Genomic DNA, 24,678 nt, shown 5'->3' with positions numbered 1-24,678 from the left:
TTTTTTCTGTAGAGGATTAATACAACAATGAAATAACCACCAATTTATTGTCAGCCAATCACTTCAAGATACTTGGAAAAAGTAGATAAGAATGCACAGAAACCTCTTTCTTCTTCTTCTTCTTCTTTAAAAAAAAAAAAAAAAAAAGGACCAGAAAGGTCAGTTATTCATGGGCTGCCTGAGTTTAATATTGTTCTATAAAACTCTCAGATGGATTGTATGAAGCTAGATAATGGAAACAAAGCTTCTGTGTAGCTTTTATTTTATTTTATTTTATTTTATTGTTAAACTTATAAGTATATATGACATAAAAGATATTGAGAGCTCAGTTTTAGTTCTGTATGTATTGCCTATAGTTCGATCTCAGTACTTTTAAAGGTACATGATGAAACGAAGTCTGTTCTGCGTGGGGGAGAGTTAGAAGCAGATTTCAATAATGATTTTTCTATAGGCTAGCAAAATGTTTTGCTTTGTTCTATGACAATCAACTTAGATTGCTGCTGTATTAAAATCTAATCACATGCTTCACTGAACATAATGCATTCACTTATTTCCCTTTTATTTAATCTTCAAAAGGTTCAGATTACCTTACATTAAATATAATTACACAAAGTGTCTAATTAAAAAAAAATCTACTACCAAGAAAATTCATAACTATTTACCACATGAACTGCATAAAACAAAATGTATAGCTTTTTTATAAAATGTGTTATTGTTGTGTGTGTGATATTAATACACTGGAAGAGTGTCAGTAAAATATATGTTTTGTATTTATACATGCAAACATAATATGAAGAATGCTTTAAAGTAGGTCTATGAATATTGCATGTGAATATTAACAGTAAAAATGTAGCTGTTGTATACATTATTGAAGACTATAAGAAAGAAGCTGCTCATTGAATAAGTTTTTTTTCTCTGCAAATTCTTCTCTTTTTCATAATAAAGTCTTTGGAAATGTCACTTCAGTACTTTTGCTGTTACAAACTTTTCAACAAATAGATATGAATAATTCATTAGTGACAATATTGTTCTAATAACTTATTTAGGGCATAATTAATTCACAGCTTTAGGCATATTTAAATAAGGGTCTGTTTTTAAGTTTGCAGCCTTCGATTGTGCTTGGTGTAGGCTAGTAAACACAAAAATGTAGGTGGGAGGTAGTGGGAAAAAAACAAACCCCAAAAACTTGTACATTACCCATCATTTAATCTTAGAACTACTAATGCGTATCAAATATGCCCTATAAAATAAATTACCTGCAATATCTGAGTTCACACAGCATATTTTTTTTCACCTCTCTCTTCCCTCACACTTAACTTGATGTAGAGTTTTAATAGCCATCTATGGGTTCTTCCTCTTTATTCCCCAACTCCCACTTTTCATGCAGAGAAGTTAATGGGGTTATAATTTTGTAATTAAAGCACATAACTTTAATTTCTCAGATGACTCTTTATTATGATAATCTTGTTAAGATTATAGTATTCATTTGTTGCTGCATATGATCATTTGGCTTTTGTAGACACTGTGTGCTCTACTGAGCCACTAAATAATCAAGCAAGCAGAACACTCCAGCCAGCAAAGTCTTGCTTTTAATGGAAGACCAAAGTTAGATTTAACTCTGTAAACCTATTAAGGGATTCAAACAGAGAATATATCACAGATTTACTGTCAGCCATCAAATACTGATAAAGCTTCATTAACTGAGTATCTAATTTCACTTTTAATGAAGAATGATTCTTCTAGATTGGATATGGGTGTAGGTTTCTCTCAGACAACAAACATAAAATAAGATGATTCTCCACTCAATTAGCTAAAAGAGTGAAGATAGTATGTTTTGTAGAGTTCATCAAAAGCAAGAAGATTCTGGTAATGGGTATTCCACAAGCAGTGTGATGTAAAGTATACTTGCATTCATTTCTTTAAAACTTGCATGCAATGAAGCATCTTGCATATTGAAAATTAAAAAGAAGGAATCATCTTCCTTGATTGCAGTTTTTGCAAAGTTTGTATTACTTGCCTAGCCTTTATTTTATACATTCCACTCAAGCAAGTTGAATTAACTCCAATGTATTGTAGTGGGGATATTTATTATCATGAGCAATATGAAGCAAAGGCTTTTTATAAACACTAAAATACATTATATCAGAGTAACTGCTTCTATTTATATGAAGTTTTTATTTTCCAAAGTAAACAGTTGGGTGGTTTTCATGAAACTGTTTTTGTTTGTTTGTTTGTTTGTTTGTGTCAACCACACAAAACACAAGCCATCCTGACATATTAACTGAATTTTTTGTTGGTGTGGAAAGCTTTAGTTTGATCCACATTTTATCAAGATATTCAGCTAAATTAATTAGTTGGTCAAAAAATAAAAGGTTGCAGGATATGGTAAACATAGATGAAATGCTAAAATAATTTATGCTAGTTTGCTTGCTGGACAAATATATTTCTGATCTTTTTAACTGTCATAAATTAAGGTAAGATTTTTTTCACAAACTAATGCATTTGAAATGACACTATTAATAGATCAGAATATTCCTGTTGTATGTGTGCTGATATTTTATATAAATTTACCCTCTCCATCTTACTTCTTTTTTGAATAAGATTGAGCTATAACCATGACTAGTACTTCTAAGAATGAAGTCAGGGAACTTCACTTCTTCAGGATGACTGTGGAATTTGATAAGATAATGAGTGTCTAACGCTAGAATAAGCACTAAAATCCCTAGTGCAATTTCAATATATCAAGAACAATAAAGTTGCTGTCTGATGAGCCTATCCTGTGGACTAGATATGATTGAATGTGGATCTCCCACATTGCCAACCTGGACATCTAACTATCTTGCACTGGGAATACTGTAATAAGTTTAGGAAGACAATGATTCAGGACCTATAATATATATTTTATATAAATACATTTCCTGAGCACAAGCAAATATTTCACTATTTATGCACAAATAAAGATAAAACACATTTCCCAGCAAATTTTTCTGGTTGTCGATAAAGCAGCCGAATAACCATACCAGAAAGGAATTTAATCTGGAGATCACCTCATGTACTGTCCATCTTAAATGATAGAAAAACAAAGGTCCAGTTATGTATATAAGAATGTGCTTAGTTTCTTACTGATTGCGCTATAATTTCTACTTAAAAAGTTATTTACTTAAAATTATCCTTATCAAGTGACTACCAAGATCTCTTCTGCTATATGAAACTAGCCAGTACATGTACCCAATTCCTGAAACAAGTTCCATGAAAAATAACTCTACCAATCATTCAGCAAATTAAATGCATATTGATGAGCATTCAAATACTAATAAATAATACTATTTCTCATATAGCACTTTTCATCCATCTAGTTCAAACCACTTTTTTTTTTTAGAAAAAAAAACTGATGAGGTTCTTATCATTATCAATTACAACAATGGGACTACTGATATAAGGGCTTACCAGTAGGTGAAACAGAAGGCCAGCCCAAGGCTTTCACAACACTTTGAATAGGGATAATATCTGTTGGAGATTAAAAGCATCTGATGATTTAAATGGTGCAAAGTCCTTGTGTGGTCTATATACATAAGGTTCAACAGGTGGATTGTTAAACGTTCTGACTCAGAACAAAATGTGAATATGCCTTTGCCATTTTAGCATCTCCATATGTATATTACAGCTAAAGAGATATAACTTATCATATGAAGAAGTATAGGCTTTAACTGGGAAAGGATTAGGATCAGAAACCATGTAGCAATTTTTCTCTGTCAATATTGCCTCTACAATTTATTTCCAGAAAAAGACTTATGGGACAAGAAGACTGGGAGATATCTGTGAGCCACTGGCCTGATTTTGAGGCGCAGGAAGCTGTTTCAGCTCTTGGCGGATCTCAGAGCAAACTGATCCCCAGGGTATCCCTAGCACACTTCATCACCTACATGCTCTATACCTGACTAGAAATCAGGTGGCACCAAGACTCAGTGAATTCAACTCAAGTCAATTTTAGACCAATCACCTTCAGTAGGATAGTGTAAAACTTCTCTCCAATACTTTTCTATCCAAGGGCAAATTAAATTTTGTTATGTACACCAAGGTATGTGCAGAGGTGCACCCCCATAACAACTCAAGCTGCTGTCTGGAAGCTCTCTGGTAACCAGACAGGCAGTATCTGAATTTCTTCTGGGTTGCCACCCAAATGCTCAGCTTCCAGAGAATGCTGCTGAGGATCCGTTCCTATAAATTATTTCTAAAATGATCTAAATGATGGATATATAAAATTATAATGTGCCTGTCAATTTAAATCCTTATTTGGGAGGCATTTTAACAACACCTTAGCTAACAGTATATTTTAGTGATGTACTGAATATTTTTCATTTAGCATCAAGATTTTGAGTCTCTTGTCCATGTGGTATAGTGAAGTGAATAAGGATTCTCAGGGTGCAAGGTACCAGGAGTAGCAGAATGGTGTTCATAGAGAAACACATTTTTTTTTTCTGCATAACCCAAAAGAAGTGTAAAGAAGCTTTAATTTGTTTTGTATGGATTGGAAAAAAAAGTCACACCTAAAGAAGTTGATTAAAGAAAGTGTAGAAGAGTGAATTTTTAGGGGGCATTTTAATTACTGAAATAAAACTTGTATCCTTAAGACATTTGATTAGAAAGAAATAAAATGCATAATTAAAATCTAGTCATGAGTAAAGTTTGGGATTTTAGTTTCTAAACAGACAGGATTCACTGCCTTCCTGATTATTCATTTTTTTAAAATTAATATATATTTAATCTGCCTACATGACAAATAAAATCTAATCACTTATTAAACAAGGGTAACTATTGACTAGAGGCATTGGGGCAGCCTGAAAGACAAACTTCCTTTCTAAGCAGAAAACTAATAAACTGTGTGAAAAGTGGTATTCTCATTCTGCTTGCAAGGAGGAAAAGATTAGACCAATAAAAAAGAAAGAAAGAAAGGAAAAAAAGTCAAGTCTCAAGTGTGGAAAGTAGAGGAGAGAGAAGGATTAAGATTCAACAGAAACCACAGTCGTTTTTTGTGTAATTTAACAAAGATGCTCCATTGTAAAAGAGCAGAATCTTCTATTTGCTTATATAAATACTAACAAAATTCAAGTCTAATAATTTTGAGCTTTTATATATGAACAGATTGGTAATAGAGCTATGTTTTACACCTGGTCTACGTGAATTTGAGATAAAAAATCTTCTGAAGTCTGTGAAACTATAGGCTATCATAGCAGTCTGTTTATTTGTACGAGGCAGCTGGCAGAACAGGATCCAGAAGATACAGGAAAGACCATAAGCCATAGTTGTACTGAAAGGGAGAGTGAGATGTTGACAAGAAGCTTTCTCACACTGGCTACGTCTACACGTGAAGCCTACATCGAAGTAGCCTATTTTGATGTGGCGACATCGAAATAGGCTATTTTGATGAATAACATCTACACGTCCTCCAGGGCTGGCAACGTCGATGTTCAACATCGACGTTGCACAGCACCACATCGAAATAGGCGCAGCGAGGGAACGTCTACACGCCACAGTAGCACACATCGAAATAAGGGTGCCAGGCACAGCTGCAGACAGGGTCAGAGGGCGGACTCAACAGCCAGCCGCTCCCTTAAAGGGCCCCTCCCAGACACACTTGCACTAAACAGCACAAGATACACAGACCCGACAACGAGTTGCAGACCCTGTGCATGCAGCATGAATCCCCCGCTGCAGCAGCAGCAGCCAGAAGCCCTGGGCTAAGGGCTGCTGCACACGGAGACCATAGAGCCCCGCACGGGCTGGAGAGACAGCGTCTCTCAACCCCCCAGCTGATGGCTGCCAGGGAGGACCCCACAATTTCGACGTTGCGGGACACAGATTGTCTACACGGTCCCTACTTCGACGTTGAACGTCGAAGTAGGGCGCTATTCCGATCCCCTCATGAGGTTAGCGACTTCGACGTCTCGCCACCTAACGTCGAAGTTAACTTCGAAATAGCGCCCGACGCGTGTAGCCGCGACGGGTGCTATTTCGAAGTTAGTGCCGCTACTTCGAAGTAGCGTGCACTTGTAGACACAGCTACGATGTCCAGTTCCTGGGTAAGAATGAAAACAATTATATAATGGATCTTGATTCCTAATGAAGTCTTTATAAAAGGGCACAATTATTTGTTTTCTCATGTCTTTGAGGAAGGGATTGTACAGGTTCAAACTCCCTCAGCTGACACTCTCTTGTCCAGCAACATCCCTCTTCCAACAGCATGAAATCCAATCTGCAAGCCACAACAACAACAAAAACAGCAAACAAACAAGACAAGATGAAATTCACTCCTCGAATGCAGGCCTAAATAAGGCCTTTGGTCCACTTCAGTCGTACTGTGAGATTTAAATTAAGGGGTTTTGTCTTCTGTTTTTCATCATAGATGTGGATTCCCTCTCACACATAATAAGATATTCATTCAATTATGTCAGTCAGAGCTAATTGAAATCTCTGACACTTCATTATCACTCTAGAAATGATTTTTATCCATAATAGAATCAAACAGAAACTAAGAATCTGAACTTCTTAAGCCTTTACAACCTTGGGCAAGGAATTCCACAGGTTAACTATTGACTGTGTGAATAAATACTTCCTTTTGCTTGTCTGAAACTTACTCCTACTAATTTCATGTTAGTAACCCCCTTTTGTTATGTAAATAGCAGAAATAGTAGGAGTGTAATAAAATAATGGAAGGAATAAATAGCACTTCCTTATTTACTTTCTCTACTTTGGCCATGATTATATAAACCTCTATCATAGCCCACATTAGTTGTGTCTTTTTCAAGTGAACCACAGACACTGAGACTATGTCTAGACTATTGCTGCTATTTCGGGATACAAACGTATCCCGAAATAGCAACCTCACAGCTAGTCACCACAATTGAAAAAGCATGGCCATTTTAAGCATGGTATCAGGTTCCACTTCCTCTTTTCATAAAAGAGGTAGTGGAATCCTCAAAATAGCACCTGATTTCAAACTTCAGTGCAGTTTGGATGGCGTCACATTCAAAATAAGTTAACTCAAAATAATGTATGCAATTTGTGTTGTGCAAATTGCATGCATTGTTTTACGCTAGGGCTACAGTCTAAACATAGCACGAGAGCTGAAGGGCTCCATGGCTGCTGACACTCCAGGTACATAAGATGCCTCAGCACACCTTTGGCTTACTCTGGTAGTTTGGGAACCAAAGTTTTGCTGACCCATTGTAAGCAGACTGCCTTCCCTTGTTCTTTGGTGATTCACTCCTTTACCAAAAAAATTCAGCTTAAGAGCAGTGGTATATCATGGTCACTATTATCAAGCAGTCCAGGTATGTTCAGTTCTTGGAAGAGATCCTGTGTTCTACTTTGGACTTGCCTTTCCTCTTGTGGGTTCTAGTACCAGCTTCTCCAAGAAACAGTCATTTATGGAGTCAAAAAACTTTATCTCTATATTATGTCTTGGGGTGGCATGTACCTACTTAATACAGAGATATTTGAAACAGTCCATTATTGTAGAGGATTTTTCATAAAAAAAAAAAGAAAAAAGTGTAACCTTCTAATCTCCCAGAGCATTTCATAGTCACTATTACAATCCTAGTCAGGTAGTCAGTAGTATACCCCTATTGCTACATGCTTATCATTAGAGCATCAAGTTACTATCTATAGAAATTGCATGGTATGGTTTGGTTCATTTAAGATTTTTGCTTTGATTCTATAGTCCTTTCACATATACTGCCACCCCTATAACAGCACAAACTCTTCTGTTCTTCCAACACAATTTGTATCCTGGTATTTCTGAGTCCTATTAATTATTCTCATTCCATCATTTCTGTAATGCCTGCTAGATGATTATCCTCATTTGATATGATGCAACAAGTTCACCCTTCTAATTATTGAGACTTCTAGCATTTATATATAAGCACTTTAAACTATCATTTTTTTAACTGTCTGTCATTACTTGGCATACTTGAATGGGACTCTTTTTTTCATTTGACTGTTCTTTGTGGATCTTACCTATATTGAATTATTGCCCATCCTCTTCTTCTACAGGGACATAAAAATCTCCATGAATAGATGTCCCCATAAAGAATGAGTTTCTCAGATCACATGGTCCTCCATACCCTTCATCTTTTCTCTAGACCTCAGTTTAAAAACTGCTGTATGATCTTTTCAAGTGTCATCAATCAGGTTCCATTTTGTTTCTGGCAGAACAAATCTTTTCTGTATGGTCTCCACATTTCTCAAAAATGTCTCCTCAGTTCCAAACAAATCTGAAGCCTCCCTCCCTATACCAGCATCTCAACCATGCATTGAGACACTGCAGTTTTGCCTGTCTATCTGTTCCTGAGTACTGAACTGGAAAGATTTAAAGAATGCTATCATGATGGTCCTGGACTTCAATCTCTTACCTAGAGGTCTAAATTTGCCCTCAGAACTCTATCCTATCCTTCATTATACCACTAGTACTTACATGTGCCATAGCCACTCTCTCCTCCACAAAAAATCACTGGGACTAGATGGCATTCACCCAAGGGTTCTGAAAGAATTCAAATGTAAAATTGCGGAATTAGCAACTGTGATTTGTAACCTGTCCTTTAAATCAGCTTCTGTACTCAAGGACTGGAAGACAGCTAACATAATGCCAATATTTAAAAAGGGCTCAAGAGGTGACCCTGACAATTACAGACCAGTAAGTCCAATGTCAGTACCAGGCAAATTAGTTGAAACAATAGTAAACGATAAAAGTGTCAGACACATAAAAGAACATAATTTGTTGGGCAAGAGCCAACATGATTTCTGTAACAGGAAATCATGTCTCACTAATTTATTAGAATTCTTTGAAGGGGTTAAGAAACGTGCAGACAAGGGGGCCCCAGTAGGTATAGTACACTTAGATTTCCAGAAAGCCTTTGACAAAGTCCCTCACCACAGCTCTTGCGTAAATTAGATTGTCATGGGATAAGAGGGAAGATCCTTTTTATGGATTGAGAGCTGGTTAAAAGACAGGAAACAAAGAGTAGGAATAAAGGGTAAATTTTCTGAATGGAGAAGGGTAATGAGTAGTGTTCCCCAAGGGCCAGTCCTAGGACCAGTCCTATTTAACTTATTCATAAATGAGCTAGAGAAAGAGGTAAGTGGTGAGGTGGTAAAATCTGTGGATGATACTAAACTGTTCAAAATAGTCAAGATGAAAGGAGACTGTGAAGAACTTCAAAAACAGATCTCACCAAACTGAGTGATTGGGCAACAAAATGGCAAATGAAATTGAACGTGGATAAGTGCAAAGTAATGAACATTAGAAAAAATAACCCCAACTATAATCATGTCTACACGGGGATACTACATAGAAATAGGTTATTTCGATGTAGTGAAATCAAAATAAGCTATTTTGATGAATATCATCTACACTTCCTCCAGGGCTGGTGCCGTCGATGTTCAACGTCAATGTTGGGCAGCACTACATTGAAGTAGGCACTGCAGGGGAGCGTCTACATACCAAAGCTGCCCAAATCAAAATAAGGGTGCCAGGAACAGCTGCAGACAGGGTCACAGGGTGGACTAGCACTTCCGGGGCAACAGCAAGCTGCTCCCTTAAAGCACCCCTCCCAGACACATGCAGCCTGCACAGCACGCGGTCTGCAGAACCACAAGCATGCACACCCCATGGAAGCAGCATGGACCCCCAGCAGCAGCAGCAGCAGCAGCAGCAGCAGCAGCAGCAGCCAGAGGTCCACACACCTGCCCCTGGAGAAGCAGTACTTGCCGTGCTTAGTGCCATGCAGGAGGCAGCTGACCATCTTTTATTTGAGGAAGATGAGCTGCCCCCAGGGGATGAGGAAGCAGCCACAGACCTTTCTGCCCTCCCAGCCCCCCCCACCCACCGCAGATGCCGCCGGCTGTGGAGCTACACCACAAGCACGGACTGGTGGGAGCGGCTGGTGCTCAGCAAGTGGGACAATGACCGCTGGCTCTGGAATTTCCGGATGAGCCAGCAGACATTGCTGGAGCTCTGCCAGTGGCTCACCCCTGCCTTACGGCACCAGGATACCTCCATGCGACAAGCCCTCACCATCGAGAAATGGGTGGGCATCACTGTCTGGAAGCTGGCCACTCCAGACAGCTACCTATCCATAGGGCAGCAGTTCGGCATGGGCAAGGCCACTGTCGGGGCTGTCCTCATGGAGGTAAGAGGACCCGGGGGGGGGAGAGTGCAGGGGAGCCCTGGGGGAAGCCCTCGGGGGGAGGGGGGAGCCCAGGGGTGGAGGGCCAGACACACCCTGCACACCCCTCACCCGTGCTCTCTCTTGTCTTTCCCCTGCAGGTCTTCCACGCAATCAATGCCCTGCTCCTCCACAGGCTTGTGCAGCTTGGGGACCCGGATGCTGCCATCACGGGGTTTGCCAGCCTGGGCTTCCCAAATTGCTTTGGGGGTCTGGATGGGACCCATATCCCCATCCGTGCCCCGGAGCACAGTGGAGGATGCTTCATCAAGAGGAAGGGACACTATTCCATGGTCCTCCAGGCCTTGGTGGACAGCCAGGGCCGCCTCTTGGACATTTATGTTGGCTGGCCTGGCAGCACCCACAACGCCCGGGTGTTCAGAAATTCGGGCCTGTGCCGCCGGCTGGAGGCAGGGACGTACATGGCCCATCGGGAGATCCCTGTGGGGGACACCACCTTGCCCCTCTGTGTCATCGCAGACACGGCATACCCCCTCCGGCCCTGGCTCATACACCCTTACACGGGCCATGTCACAGCCAGCCAGGAGCGGTTCAACACACACTTGAACCATGCGTGCCAGGTGGTCAAGCGGACTTTCGGCCACCTCAAAGGGCTCTGGAGTTGTCTCCTCACCCGCCTGGATGCAGGCCTCACCAACATCCCCCAGGTTGTGGGCGCGTGCAGCGCACTCCACAACCAGGTGGAGAGCAAGGGAGAGGTCTTCTTCCAGGGCTGGGCTGTGGAGGCTGGCAGGGCTGACGTCCAGCCACCCACTGCCCCCAGTTGCCAGGTCGACCCTGAGGGGATCTGGGTCCGGGAGGCCCTGCAGGCCCATTTGGACCAAGCTGCGGGGTGAATGCTGGCAGGGCCAGCTGCGGGTGAGCCACCCACTGCACCCCCGCCATCCTCCACAACACTACCTGCCCCCACTCCCACATCACAGAGCACCTGAGATCACACAACCCCCACACACTTTTCTTTGAAATAAATGGAAATGTTGTTTCAAACAAAACAGTGCAACCTTATTATTAACGGAAGAAAAGGGGGGAACTATGTACACGGGGGGGCAGCTACTAAAACAGGGGTCCAACAAAAACTATTTACAAATAGGAGAATATGTACAAAGGAGGGGGGGCCACGTACCCTGCCCTGCACCCTAACGTCCAGCGCCTGGTGTTGGGGGGCACGACCCACGTCTCAGCTGGAGCCCTGGTCAAGGCTGAGTGGGGGCCGGGAGAACCGGCAAATATGGCCGGCCGGTGTCCGCAGGCCCATGGTCCCCCTCGGAGGCAGGCCCCAGGGTGGCAGACAGTGGAGGGACAGCAGGTGGAGCGGCGGGTGGCACGGCGGGCAGAGCGGCGGGTGGAGCGGTGGGCGGTGCAGCGGGGGGTGCCAGGTGCTGTGCAATGCAGTCAAAAGTGTGCATGAAGGCCCCCCAAGACTCCTGGCGCCAGGCCAGTGCTTGCTCCTGGAGCTCTAGCCACCACTCCTCCACCTGCAGGAGCCACTCTAACACCTCCAGTTGACGGCGGAGGGTCGCGAGCAACTGCGGGTCTATCGCCATCCACGGGTGGCTCCTCCGTCGGCCTCGTCTTGGGGCTGGTCAGTGCTCCGCTGAGGGGCTGGCCTGCTGGGATGGCCCCGGTGGGCTCTCCGGGACCACGGACACCTCGCCGGCGCTCTCCGGGCCCTTCAATGGTGCAGCTCCAGAACACAGGGGGGAACAAGAGTGGAGACAGCTGTTAGTGTGGGCCCTGACCCGTGGCCCTTGTCCCCCCACCCCTCTGCTGCTGGTTCCTCATCCCCGCCCCCCGGAGATGCTGATGCTGATGATGGGTATCCCACCCCCCCAGGGGACCCTTGGTTCTGCTCCCCCCCATCCCCAGGGATGGGGCATGGCGCTGTCCTGCTGTGGGGCAGGGGCTGATGCAGTCTTCTGAGGGACATACCACTGCTGTCCTTGGGGCCCTGGTCATCTGGGCGTGTGGAGGGCCCTGGTCACGTCTCTTGTCCCTGCCCCTTAACCCCGGGGGTGTGCACCGGGGGGGGTACATACCTGACAGTCCCCTCCCACGTTCAGGGGACACCCATTGGGCGGACGCCCTGCTGGAGCTGCAGGACAGGAGGGCGATACGGAGCCCCCCGTCACTGGAGGAACCCCCGTCTTCCTCCTCCGGCGTCCCAGGGGTGGGCTCCTGGGGGGGTCCCTGGGGTTCAGGGCTTGCCTCTGGGGTGGACTCCTTCTCTGGGGCCTGCTGGGGCTCGTTGGCCGAGGTGTCAAGAGTGATTGGGGAGGAGGAGGTGTACCAGGGGCCCAGGATGGCCCTGAGCTCCCTGTAAAAGGGACAAGTGGTGGGGGCGGCCCCAGATCGGCTGGCTGCATCCTGGGCCTGGGTGTAACCCTGCCACAGCTCCTTGACTTTACTCCTGGCATGGTCAGGAGTGCGGGCAGGGTGACCCCGGGCAGCCAGGCCCTCAGCCAACTGAGCGAACGCATCCACGTTCTGCCTCTTGCTCCCCATTACCTGGAGCACCTCCTCCTCACCCCAGAGCCCCAGCAGGTCCCGGATCTTGGCCTCCATCCAGGAGGGGCCCTGCTGCCTCTTCCCCGGCTGGCTGCCAGCCTGGGAGCCCTGGCTCCCCTTGGGAGGGTGCCCTGGGGGCACTTGGGGGGCTGGCTGGCTGCCATGGGGTGCAGGATGGTGGCTTGGGGCTGCTGAGGTCCGTGCAGGCTGGGCACGTGGCAGTGCTGCTGTCTGCATGAGCTCTCAGCTTCCTGCACAGGAAATAAGGGGGCGGGGAGCTTTAAGGGGCTGCTGCACGCAGCGACCATAGAGCTCAAGGGCTGGAGAGAGCATCTCTCAACCCCTCAGCTGATGGCTGCCATGGAGGACCCCATTATTTCAATGTTGTGGGACGTGGATTGTCTACACGTGCCCTACTTCGACTTTCAACGTCGAAGTAGTGCACTATTCCCATCTCCTACTGGAGATAGCAACTTCGACGTCTCACCACCTTATGTCGATTTCAACTTTGAAATAGCGCTTGCCACATGTAGACGCGGTGGGAGCTATTTCGAAGTTGGCATGGCTACCTCGAAGTAGCCAGCTCATTTAGACGCGGCTAATATGATGGGGGCTAATTTAGCTACCACTAATCAGGAAAGAGATCTTGGGGTTATTGTGGATAGTTTTCTGAAAACATGTGTGCGGTGTGCAGTGGCAGTCAAAAAGGTAAATCGGATGTTAAGAATTATTAAAAAAGAGATAGAGAATAAGACAAAGAATATCTTGCTGCCCCTATATAAAACCATGGTATATCCACTTCTTGAATACTGTATACAGACACGGTCTCCTCATTTAAAAAAAAGATATTCTGGAATTAGAAAAGGTTTAGAAAAGAGCAACTGAAATGATTAGAGGTTTGGAACAGGTCCCATATGAGGAGAGGCTAATGAGACTAGAACTTTTCAGTTTAGAAAAGAGGAGACTGAGGGGCAAGATGATAGAGGTATATAAAATCATGAGCAGTGTGGAGAAGGTGAATAAAGAAAAGTTATTTCCTTGTTCCCATAATAAAAGAACTGGAGGACACCATGGCTATGTCTACACGTGCCCCAAACTTCGAAATGGCCATGCAAATGGCCATTTCGAAGTTTACTAATGAAGCGCTGAAATGCATATTCAGCGCTTCATTAGCATGCGGGCGGCAGCGGCGCTTCGAAATTGACGAGCCTTGCCGCTGCACGGCGCGTCCAGACGGGGCTCCTTTTCGAAAGGATGCCACCTTCTTCGAAGTCCCCTTATTCCCATGAGCTCATGGGAATAAGGGGACTTCGAAGTAGGCGGGGCCCTTTCGAAAAGGAGCCCCGTCTGGACGCGCCGCTCAGCGGCAAGGCTCGTCAATTTCGAAGCGCCGCTGCCGCCCGCATACTAATGAAGCGCTGAATATGCATTTCAGCGCTTCATTAGTAAACTTCGAAATGGCCATTTGCATGGCCATTTCGAAGTTTGGGGCATGTGTAGACACAGCCTAAATGAAATTAATGGATAGCAGATTTAAAACTAATAAAATAAAGTTCTTTTTCACACAGCACACAGTAAACCTGTGGAACTCCTTGCCAGGGAGGCTGTGAAGGCTAGTACTATAACAGAATTCAGAAAAGAGCCAGGTAAATTCATGGAGGCTAGTTCCATAAATGGCTATTAGCCAAGGGGTAGGGATGGTGTCCCTGGCCTCTGTTTGTCAAGGACTGGAGATGGATGGCAGGAGACAAGTCACCTGATTATTGTCTTGGTCCACCCTCTCTGAGGCACCTGGCACTGGCCACTGTCAGCAGACAGGACGCTGAGCTAGACGTACCTTTGTTCTGGCCCAGTAATGGCCATTTTTTATGTTCTTATGTTCACAGCACTACACATAATTCTATCCAGTGCTATTTTTGCTCTGGTACTTGCTGGTGCTGATTACTGGCACCTCGGCACTCCCAGCCCTAGGATTGGCTGGGAGGTGAGAGGCAGCTAAGTACTGGCTCCTCTTTTTTTTTCTCCTTACAAAAAAGGCATTGATTCTATCTACATATCTTGAGCAATCCTCATTCTTCCCACAAAGTAGTCAAGTCACTATGCAATTCTCCCCAGGATCTCAAACTCAGTTATCGATATTTCTAATGATTGAGTCCCTCAAAATTATTATCTGTGTCTTCATAATTATTTTCCCCTGAAGAGGTATCCTAAGTTTGAGGGGATACCCTGACATCATCTGGAAGGATTTCAGTTCCTTTGTGAATTTGGTCAAGTATTTACTTTATAAAAAATACTTAACTTTTGTGCTTGTTTGATTTAGTCTTTCCAAAACCATTAACTGCCTTTGATCAATACCTCATGTTATTGTAATGCACAACATTCTGAAGTCTCTGAGTGATTCATTTATGTTAATTTCGTTTCAAAAATGAAATCATTGACATTGTAATGAGCTGTATGTGTCTTTTTGTTTGTTTTTCTGTATATGAGTTGAGCCTGGAGCATCAGAACAGACAATCAGCAGTAAAGGAAGATAAGAGAAGCAGGGAATAATGTTTTCTGAATTTTTTTTCAGCCTTTATCCTTTCAAGGGAAGTTCTCTTGATAGCATTTACATTCCTTATTGTTTCAGTGTTTTGCTCTGAAGCATTGAAAAACATTCTGTCAGTTTAGTTTTTCTTTATTTTCTCTTCTCTTCTGACTAGGTTTTGGTCTGCTACCTATTACCTTTGTATCTGAATGCCTCAGCAAGTAGAAAACTTCAACTGAATGATGAATTCATGGTATTGTTTTCTTTCTTCCTTCCCACAGACATATGCTGCTTTTCCAACAACGAAAAACAAATGATTAGCTATTGTAAAAACAATATCTAACCCGATGTATTATCTTTGTTTTCCCATTGGAACAGAAATTCAGTTCTTAACAGTTTACTCTTAAGGATTTCCCCCCCATTGCATGTTTGATTAAGGAACTATGAGGGACACTAGTTTAAAATCATTTATTTCTGCTTCAACAGACATGGTACTAGATTTAGATATTTCAGTGGTCTTCATTAAAATAATAGTCCTTAAACAATTAATCTACAGATGCTTCAGGCTGGAGAATATTAATGGGAAAATATTTGTTTACAATATGTCAGCACTCATGTGTGCATCTAACTGTACAGTGGACGTAGTCACCTGGAGTCATGGTTACGCATCTTGAGAACTCTGGCGTTTGCTTGTTTGAGTTATCCAGTCAACAAAAGCAACGTGTATGACACGCACACTGCAGAATGTCATTTTATTTATTGAGAGGGTTTACCTTTGTGGGAATATTGTAATTATCATAAATCGTGAAAGCAGTGGTTGAAAGCCTAGGCATTATCTACAAATAAAATACTGTGTTAGAGAAGATACTTGCATACGCCTTGTATGCTCTACTTAATGTACCACAGCAAGAAACCCAGGGAGGCAAGCAGCACTGCTACTGTGTATTGCTTAGCATTGTTAAACTTGCACAGAAAAATGCTACATTTTTAAAAATAAATCAGCAATAAATAATGCACCACACAGGGATGAAGTTAGGAAGTTTCCAACTCTGACTAAAATCAGGAAATAGATATGCTTGTATGTTCATCGTGAGTTTAAATATTAATACAATGAAAAATGTTTCTGTGTAAAACAGAGGCACCAGTTTAAATGTTCACTATCTGCAAGTATACAGAAATGCTTTTCTATAAACTTCTATCCATTAATATTTCATAAAGGAGTTAAACATAACGGAGGTGTTCTATATGTCCTATACTATTTTAAAAATAATTTGCTAAGCCTAGAAGGAAAAGATATAGAATGCCTATAGAGGACATCAATTTGTATGTGTAGGTGCATGAACAACAGTTGCTTCTGAGCAACTGTCTAAAATTTTGCAGAGTCATTCAGATGATAGGAGGTGGTTGTTAATGAAACAAAAATTTTCTGACCTTCTAAGTGTCCTATAGGTGTACTTGTGAGAAAAGGATTTCGTGAGATAGCTACTAGAGTAATGAACTCTTGTTTCCATTAAAATACTGAAAGTGACATTACAGAATAAGAGGAATGGAGAACAGAGGATTTATAATTCCCCATGTACCTGCCATATTCATTTTCATTAATTCATTTACTACTTGTTGCAGATTATCCACCAAACGTGGATTTCTTCTACAAGATGAATCCCATAATCAGACATGCAATGACTTACTAAAGCCATTCAGTAAAATTTATTCATTTAAATACACAAAGAGGTGTACAAACTTTCAAGCATTGGACAGCCTCCTAATGGTTAAAGTGAGGACCATATTAATAGCATAACCATATATGGTTCCTCCCACTGTACTTTACTCACTCCTACAATGTCAGAAGAAAAAAAGATGTTCCTGAAAAATGCTACCACTTTCAATTATCTTTCCTCCCACCAGCATAATCCCTAACATATCTAACTGACCTTTAGTTTAACTGTTTCTGATCTGCCTTATACATTATCTGAACAATAGTCAGCCCTACTCCATCCACTAGGATTTGTTGAAATGAAGACACGTTACTGGGCACCCTTGGTGTTATGCAGATACCCCATCCCATGTATTATTTTTCCATCTTTTGCAATTCTTCTGTATTTTGGTTCCTTTGTAAATACCAATTCAGAAATCTCAACAAAATAGGGAGTTTAGGGGTGTTAGAAGCTTGAGGTGTTAGAAATATAGAGTGACAGAATACAACCCTGCACTCCACCTGTGATGTGGTGGACTAAGCCCCACTGTCCCTTACAGGAGACCAGAGGACTTGCCCCTCCCATGCCACCCCCTGCAAGAGGAGAAGACGAGATGTCCTCCAGACAGGGCAGAGTGTCTGTCTCTGCTGCAGCCAATCAGGGCCCAGCAGGCTGATATAAAAGAAGATGCTGGTCTAGGACCTGGCAGTTCCTCATCGGAACTTGAGGCAGGTGGGTCTATATGTTGCTTGGAGGACCAGCAGCACTACATACAGCTCCAAGTATGAGCTTAACTTAGACCTGGATAAGGCTTAGATCCAGTGGCTGGAGACTGGCCAAAAGTCCAATACAAACCAACAGCACTGTGGACAGAACTAGTCAGCCTAGTTTTATTCTGACTGTTTTGCAACCTAGTTTGCAACATAGTGTTATTCTGATTGTTTCATAAAGTGTCAGCTGCAAAGTATGTACTAGTGCTGTCTCTGTCTCAGAATCAGAGCTTCCCAGCTGTGTCATGCAGGCTTTTTCTGCCGACAGTTAAAGTACTGAGGTTTTAAGGAAGGAACAGTGGTGCAGGAGCATTTTGAATAGCAGTGGTACTGGCTTCCCCTTCTTTACCCTTGTCCTTCTCCTTCCTGCCCCCAGCTGAGGCCAAGAACAAAACTGTGGCATGGGGAGACAGCAGCTTGGGCACAGGGCTGGCAAAAGAGACCATGGCAAACAAAGAGACATTCAGGACCCTGGGTGCTAGGTCATGAGTCCAGGGGCATTGGAACACCTGTAGATCCCAGACCTATATGCAGGAATATCTGACTTTTATTTCTGTTGTTTTCATGATAAACAGCACTGTGGAGAGAGCTAGTCAGATCCTAGCCCCAGAACCTTGTCAGGCGACCATGAAAGACCTTAGGCCTTGGCTACAGAGGGGTGCATAAAATCAGGTAGACTCCATTACACCACCATGTGAGAAAGTCTTTTGATTAGACACAGAACTGAACCGTCCAAAATTCTCTCTCAGAAAATCTCTCTTCTTCTTGGTGATCACTCATAAATGAGAACACATCCTCATGTTACCTTCCTATATTTGAGTCCCTTGATGACTGATCAACCAAATTCTGGAGCCACAGATCTCATCACAAAAGAGACAGATGTTAGTGGCTGTTGGAGGGGTGTGTGGCAGTTTTTAACACTCTTTTCTTCTCCACTTCTCCTCATCTGCATTGTTGTGGGACCTCTCAAATTGCTCCACCCCCCCACGAATTACCATTCTCCACTGGAGATGGTCTTGGGCAAGGTTCTCTCAAGTGCTGACACCAATGCTGCACTTTTCATGTGTACTTCATGTTCTTACATCACTTCTGCTGGCCTGCAACACTCTGTCCTTCCTGCAATTCGGAGAACAGAATCTGTTTTGGAAGGTGCAGATCAGACATCTGAACCACAAGACCAGTTCAACGAAGTTGTTGGTGAGTGATAATGACTTCAATGTGGGTCATAGTTTGACTCTTCCAGGACATCAGTGTTCTTATGCTTATTTTCCCAAGAGGTATTTAGGATTCTCCTGAGACACTTTTGATGATATCATTCAGCCTTTCGATGATGCTTGTATGTTGTCCAGGTTTCACATGCATATAGTAGCATTGAAATAACTACTGCACAGTATACAAGGAGGTTTGTCTTGTGATAGATGTCCCAGTTCTCAAAGACGCTTTGTCTCAGGAGAGTGAGAGCAGAGCTTACACAGCTTAGACAATAATGGATTTCTGCCTCATGTCAACTTGGGCAGGAAGATGATGTCCAAGGTATGGGAAGTGCTCCACATTTTCTGGCAGTTCTCCATTGATTTTAATAGATGGTGCATGAGATTATCCCATTGAAAGTTGGTGGACCACCTTGGTCTTTTTGATGTTCAGTGTGAGGCTAAGATTCTTGTATGCTTCAGCAAAGGCACTTAAGATGGTCTGAAAAGGCCATGGGAGAAAGAACAACAACCATATTGTTATCCATGTACTGGAGCTCCATGATTGAGGTTGTGGAGGTCTTGCTTTTAGCTTTCAGTCTCCTGAGTTTGAAAAGCTTTCTGTTCATTTTATAGAAAATCACCACACCATCTGGAAACTTGCCATCAATGAGGTGAAGGGTCATGGAGATAAAGATGCAGAACAGTGATGAGGCAATAATAGAGACTTGCTTGATTCACATTTTGACCTCAAAGAGGTTGCTTTGGGATCGGTTGTTGCTCAATACTGTTGCAGTCATGTTGTTGTAAAGCAGCCTTAAAATGCTAATGAATTTTTTGAGGCAGCTGATCTTTGAGAGGATGGTCCACAGGGAACCCTGATTGACTGAGTTGAATGCTTTGGTCAGGTCGATGAAACTCATATATAAGGCTTGTTTGTGTTCAAGACATTTTTCTTGTAGTTGCCAGGTAGCGAAAATCATGTCTGCTGTTCCTCAGAATGGCCACACTGGGGTTCTTCATCTTCTGAGGATGGCAGGAATCAGTTTTCAAGGATTCCAGCCAAGATTTTCCCTGCTGTTGCCAGGAGAGAGATGCCACGATAGTTTCCACAGTCTGATTTGTTGCACTTCTTGAAAAGACTGATGATCAGTGAGTCTCTGAAATCTTGTGGCATCTGCTCCCTATCCTAGAGCCTGAGAATCAGGAGGTGGACCTGTTCTTGGAGCTCTGTCCCACTTTCTTTGAAGACTTTGGTGGGGATTCCATCTAGTCCTGATGCCTTGTTGCATTTCATTACTTTGAGGACAGCTTGGACCTCACTCAGGATAGTGTGGCAGACTGCTGCCTGGGGGCTATAGGAGTCTGCAAGAAGGTAGGTATACCGTCTGGTGGGGTAATGCATTCCTGTTCTCTGAGTACACCCAATCAAGGCAGGCAGCTGGGGCCTCATTAGGAATCAGCCACAGATGAGGCTAATTAGCACTGGTGGTCAGCTGAGGCCCTGTGCTCCCTATAAAAGGCTCCCCACCTGGTAGCAGGAAAGGAAGGTTTTTGAAGGTGAACCGGAGAGCAGGAGCAGAGCAGGAGCAGGAGAAGAGCAGAGCAGAGCATGAAAGTACCAGGGGGAAGCAAGTGGTCCAAGGTGAGGTTGCTACATTAGGGCATTTTTCAATTGATACCAGTGTTCTACATCTTCAGCATGTACTGTCGGCAGCTTCCTTTGGAGTGCTACCTAGAAGTCACTTCATCTGACAGGGTCCTTCAAGCCTGATACATTGATCTCTCACCAGATGTGTTTCCTCTGACTTCTCCATCTGGGGACAATCCTAATCACCTTTGTGGACTGAATAAGGTAGAGATCAGTTCAGCGGTCATTAGCACTAGTCATTGAACATGTGAGAAGGATATCACGCCAATTCCAAGCACAGATGATGGCATAGTCTATGACACACCAGTGCTTCAATAGAAGATGTTGCCATGAGGTCTTAAAATTTGTTCTTCTGGTGGAACAGGTGTTCATGAAGATGAGGTTGTGTTCTGCACATTTTGTAAGGAGGAGCACTCCATCGGAGTTACTATTGCTGACTCTTTCTTTCCCAATGGTAAGAAGGACACAGAGATCTGTATCTCATCTGACCCTGTCATAGAAATCCTCCAGGAGAATAATCTTGTCTTCTTTAGGTATGTCTTTCAGGACTGCGTCCAGTTAGGCATTGAACTTCTCCTTCACATCATCTTCGGCGTCTAAAGGTGATGCATAAACACTGATGACAGTTGCCTTTTGGTTTTTGGCAAGCTACAAGTGGAGAGTCGTGAGATGCTCATTGATGCCAACAGGCGCTTCAGATAGGATCATTACCTGTTTCTTCTTGATGGCAAATCCTTCTCCATGAATGCATTTGTCTTTCTTTGTGGTTCATTTCCAGAAAAATGTGTACCCTCCACCTTCTTCTTTTAGCAGTCCTTCTTCTGGTCTATGTGTTTCCGCTAGGGCAGCAATATCAAAGTTGAATTGTCACAGCTCATGGGTGATAATTGCCGTGCGTCTTTCAGGTAGCTCACTGTCTGGGATGTCCGCTGTCTGGGTTGTCCATTCCATGTTCCAAAGTTTACTGTTCAATTTCAACTGCATGGAAGTGAACCCACTGGGTGTGGTTATCCAGTCGGGGGATTGAGGTGGTGTATGTTTAGGGCACCTTTTCTAGCCCCCTCCCCATATGGGGTCAGCAGAGTGGATCCTAAATAGGTCTGCTCAGTTGTGAATGCAGCAGCTGGAATGAAAATAGAAAATTGGAATACAATCATAAGCATATAATTGATGCATCAGAATCAATTATATCAAAGGCAGCTCTAATCCAAAATAATAATAATAATAATAATGCCCATGGCTAGGAGATGATAAACAACTAAAACTACAGTGCAATATTAGTCCCATACCTATGTCTACAGCCACACTGATTGGAAGACAAGAATATCTGAAATCTGTAGATATTTCCAGTGATGTTCTGCCATTATTTTCTCAATGACCCATTCCTCAAACAGAAGAATCAGCAGAGATGATGAGATTGTCAAAATCAAGTTTTTTTTGTTTTGGTTCCTTAGGTACAGAATTGCCAAGGACTTCATTGATTTCATCTGGCTCCCCATTATCCCATACAGAGATATTATTAATCTATCCAGGTTCATATGTCACGATCAGCTTTGACAGGCACCGACCAAATGTACAATGAGGATTTTATTTACACATTTGTTATGCTTGTATGGTTAAGTTATCTTTTGCTGTATACTCATTTCTCTTCTGATTTTTGCCTGTCTTTCTGCTTCTTACTAGAAAAAAGAAACGAAGAAACTGGTTTGGAACAAACACCCAGACTTTTGGCTATCCCCCCCATTCACTTTTTTGCTGAGGTTTGAATTTATTTTATAATTACAAAGAAATGAAAACCTTGAAGAAATGTAAAAGATCAAAAATAAGATTTTTATTTTCTTTGATATAATAATTCCATTAATAATTCCACTAATAATTTCACTTATTCTGTAACTTTGGTAGATCTTTATTAGTTATGCAGCTGAACCAAATCTCCTATGCCATTTAGAAAGCTAATAGAAGAACTGAATTAAGACTATAAATTCATGTTTCTGCTTGTGTATGTGCAGAGGTAGAATTTCAAATCCAGTTTTGTTCATGTTTCAGCATCTTGGAATATATTTCTTTAATACCAATAAACCATTTTAATAGAATTATTCCTAAAGCATTTCCTTAGTTGATTTCTGCACTTAAATGCCTAAGAAATCATCAAAAGCTTAGCAAGTAATTAGCAAAACCCATGTGACAGTAAATAGTAATAATCACCCCTGTAGATTAGATATCATGTCTTCCTCTATCTCACACCACTGCAAAGCTGTCAGGAGCAATATTTACTTAGAAAGTTAAAAAAAATGTAGTATGAAAGCTGGGGTTGTTTCACCGTTAAGTATGATTATAAAAAATAAAAATGAAAAATTGAATCTTTTTAAATTTGGCCTTTTGGATCCACAGAAAATTACATAAAACATTTGTTCAAGTAAAGTTTCTTGAGTCTCCAGTTGATTAAGACTATGATTAAGGCTAAATCTCAGATGTATGAGAGGGAAATGGCACCAAAGAAAGAGGCCGTTCAGTATTACCATAAATATATCCATGAAGGAAGCTTCCATTTTCCCTTTAAGATAAAAGGAGCGCAGGCTTACTATGGAAAAATCATGAGCCACTGAAAATGTAGGACAACCAACAGACTGGGTTCATGGTAACAGAAAAGCCAAACAGAATGTGGCTACATCTTGACCTACATTATTTCAAATCAAACAATTCAGCCTGACCACTCCTAATTAAACCTTTTAAAGTGGCATAAGCTAGCCTCACAGAAGCAAAAAACTGTCTTCACATCAAATGTAAGGTATGGATTTTGGCAAGCTATGTTGGAGAAGTTTTGTGGCATAACTCCATTCCATCTAGATCAATGGCTGGAAGGTCAACAAGAATTCTAGCATATCTGGGAAACTGAGTTTCCAGTGTGTGGCCAGTTCAGAAAATGCATATGTTGACAAAACCTTTTGGTTCAGGTCAAACCAAATCTGATGGTTCTTAGGACTGTTGGGGTGTTAAATACTCAGCTATTTTGGGTCTGATCAAGAACAGGGATTTGAAGCTGGATCTCTCACCTCCCAAGTAAACATCTCACTGCCATGCTAAGAGGAGGAGAAGAGCAGTGTGGTGTGGTGGTAGGTCTGGTAGAAGCAGCAGCACCACCACCACCGTCTCCATCCATTTTGTGCCTAGCCCAAATTATTCTCGTTAAATTCACAGGCCGATAGATGTTCATTGAAAATTTATTTCTCACTGACAAAATTGTAGTCTGAAACATTTCACCCAGCTGTATATTCTAATACTAACTTAAAAGGAAACTGGAAACCACCACACCTGGGCTCAATCCGGCAAACTCTTTGTAAGAATGACTGTGTGAACTGTAATTCTGACCCATTTCAGGGCTTACCAAGTGGACTCCCTCTGGGAGTCCAGGCCTCTTCCCATTTTAGCGTGTCTCTTGTGGTGCACCGCATTGCACACCACTGAAGGCAGTGAGTAAGGTATGTGGAACTACAAGCTGCAATGAAAAGTAAACAAAGTCCACACTGTGGGGGTTTAGCTACACTTTTCACTGAGAGACTCCTGCAGTGTGGATGCAGCAGGAAAAGGTTCTGGCTGGGAGGAGCTTCTACAGCCTTTCCCCACCGCCTCTCACTGTCAGCGGTTTTTCCCTGGTGTCAGAGTCTTTCATGGAGGCATGATGGGGCCCTGGTAGCAGAGAAGCAGTAAGATTTTACACTTTCAAAAATCACAGCATAGATGGGGAGCCATTACTCAGGTGCATAGAAAGCCACATCATATAATTACCTGAGAAGTTCAGGTAAGTCTTTGCAGCGCCTCAGTATCTGGACTGTTATGTTGCTTTCCTGTTTGCTCTGCTGTCTCCCACCACAACCTGCTCCATCCCTTCTCTCTTCTTACCCCATCTGCTAGTGGGCAGATATAACACACTGTCTGTGTTCTTCACACATACTAGTATAAAATGTAAGAGCATGAAAAGTCAAACCCCATGTTCTATCTCAGGCTACCAAACAGGCTCATATGCTAAGAGGTGTATATACATGCACCAAAACTGTTGAATATCCTTAGAGTCACTGTCTCAATACATCTTTTTTTCT

This window comes from Carettochelys insculpta, chromosome 1 (genome assembly GCF_033958435.1).
Source record: "Carettochelys insculpta isolate YL-2023 chromosome 1, ASM3395843v1, whole genome shotgun sequence".
NCBI classification, from domain to species: Eukaryota; Metazoa; Chordata; order Testudines; family Carettochelyidae; genus Carettochelys; species Carettochelys insculpta.
This window is presented reverse-complemented; position numbering follows the sequence as displayed.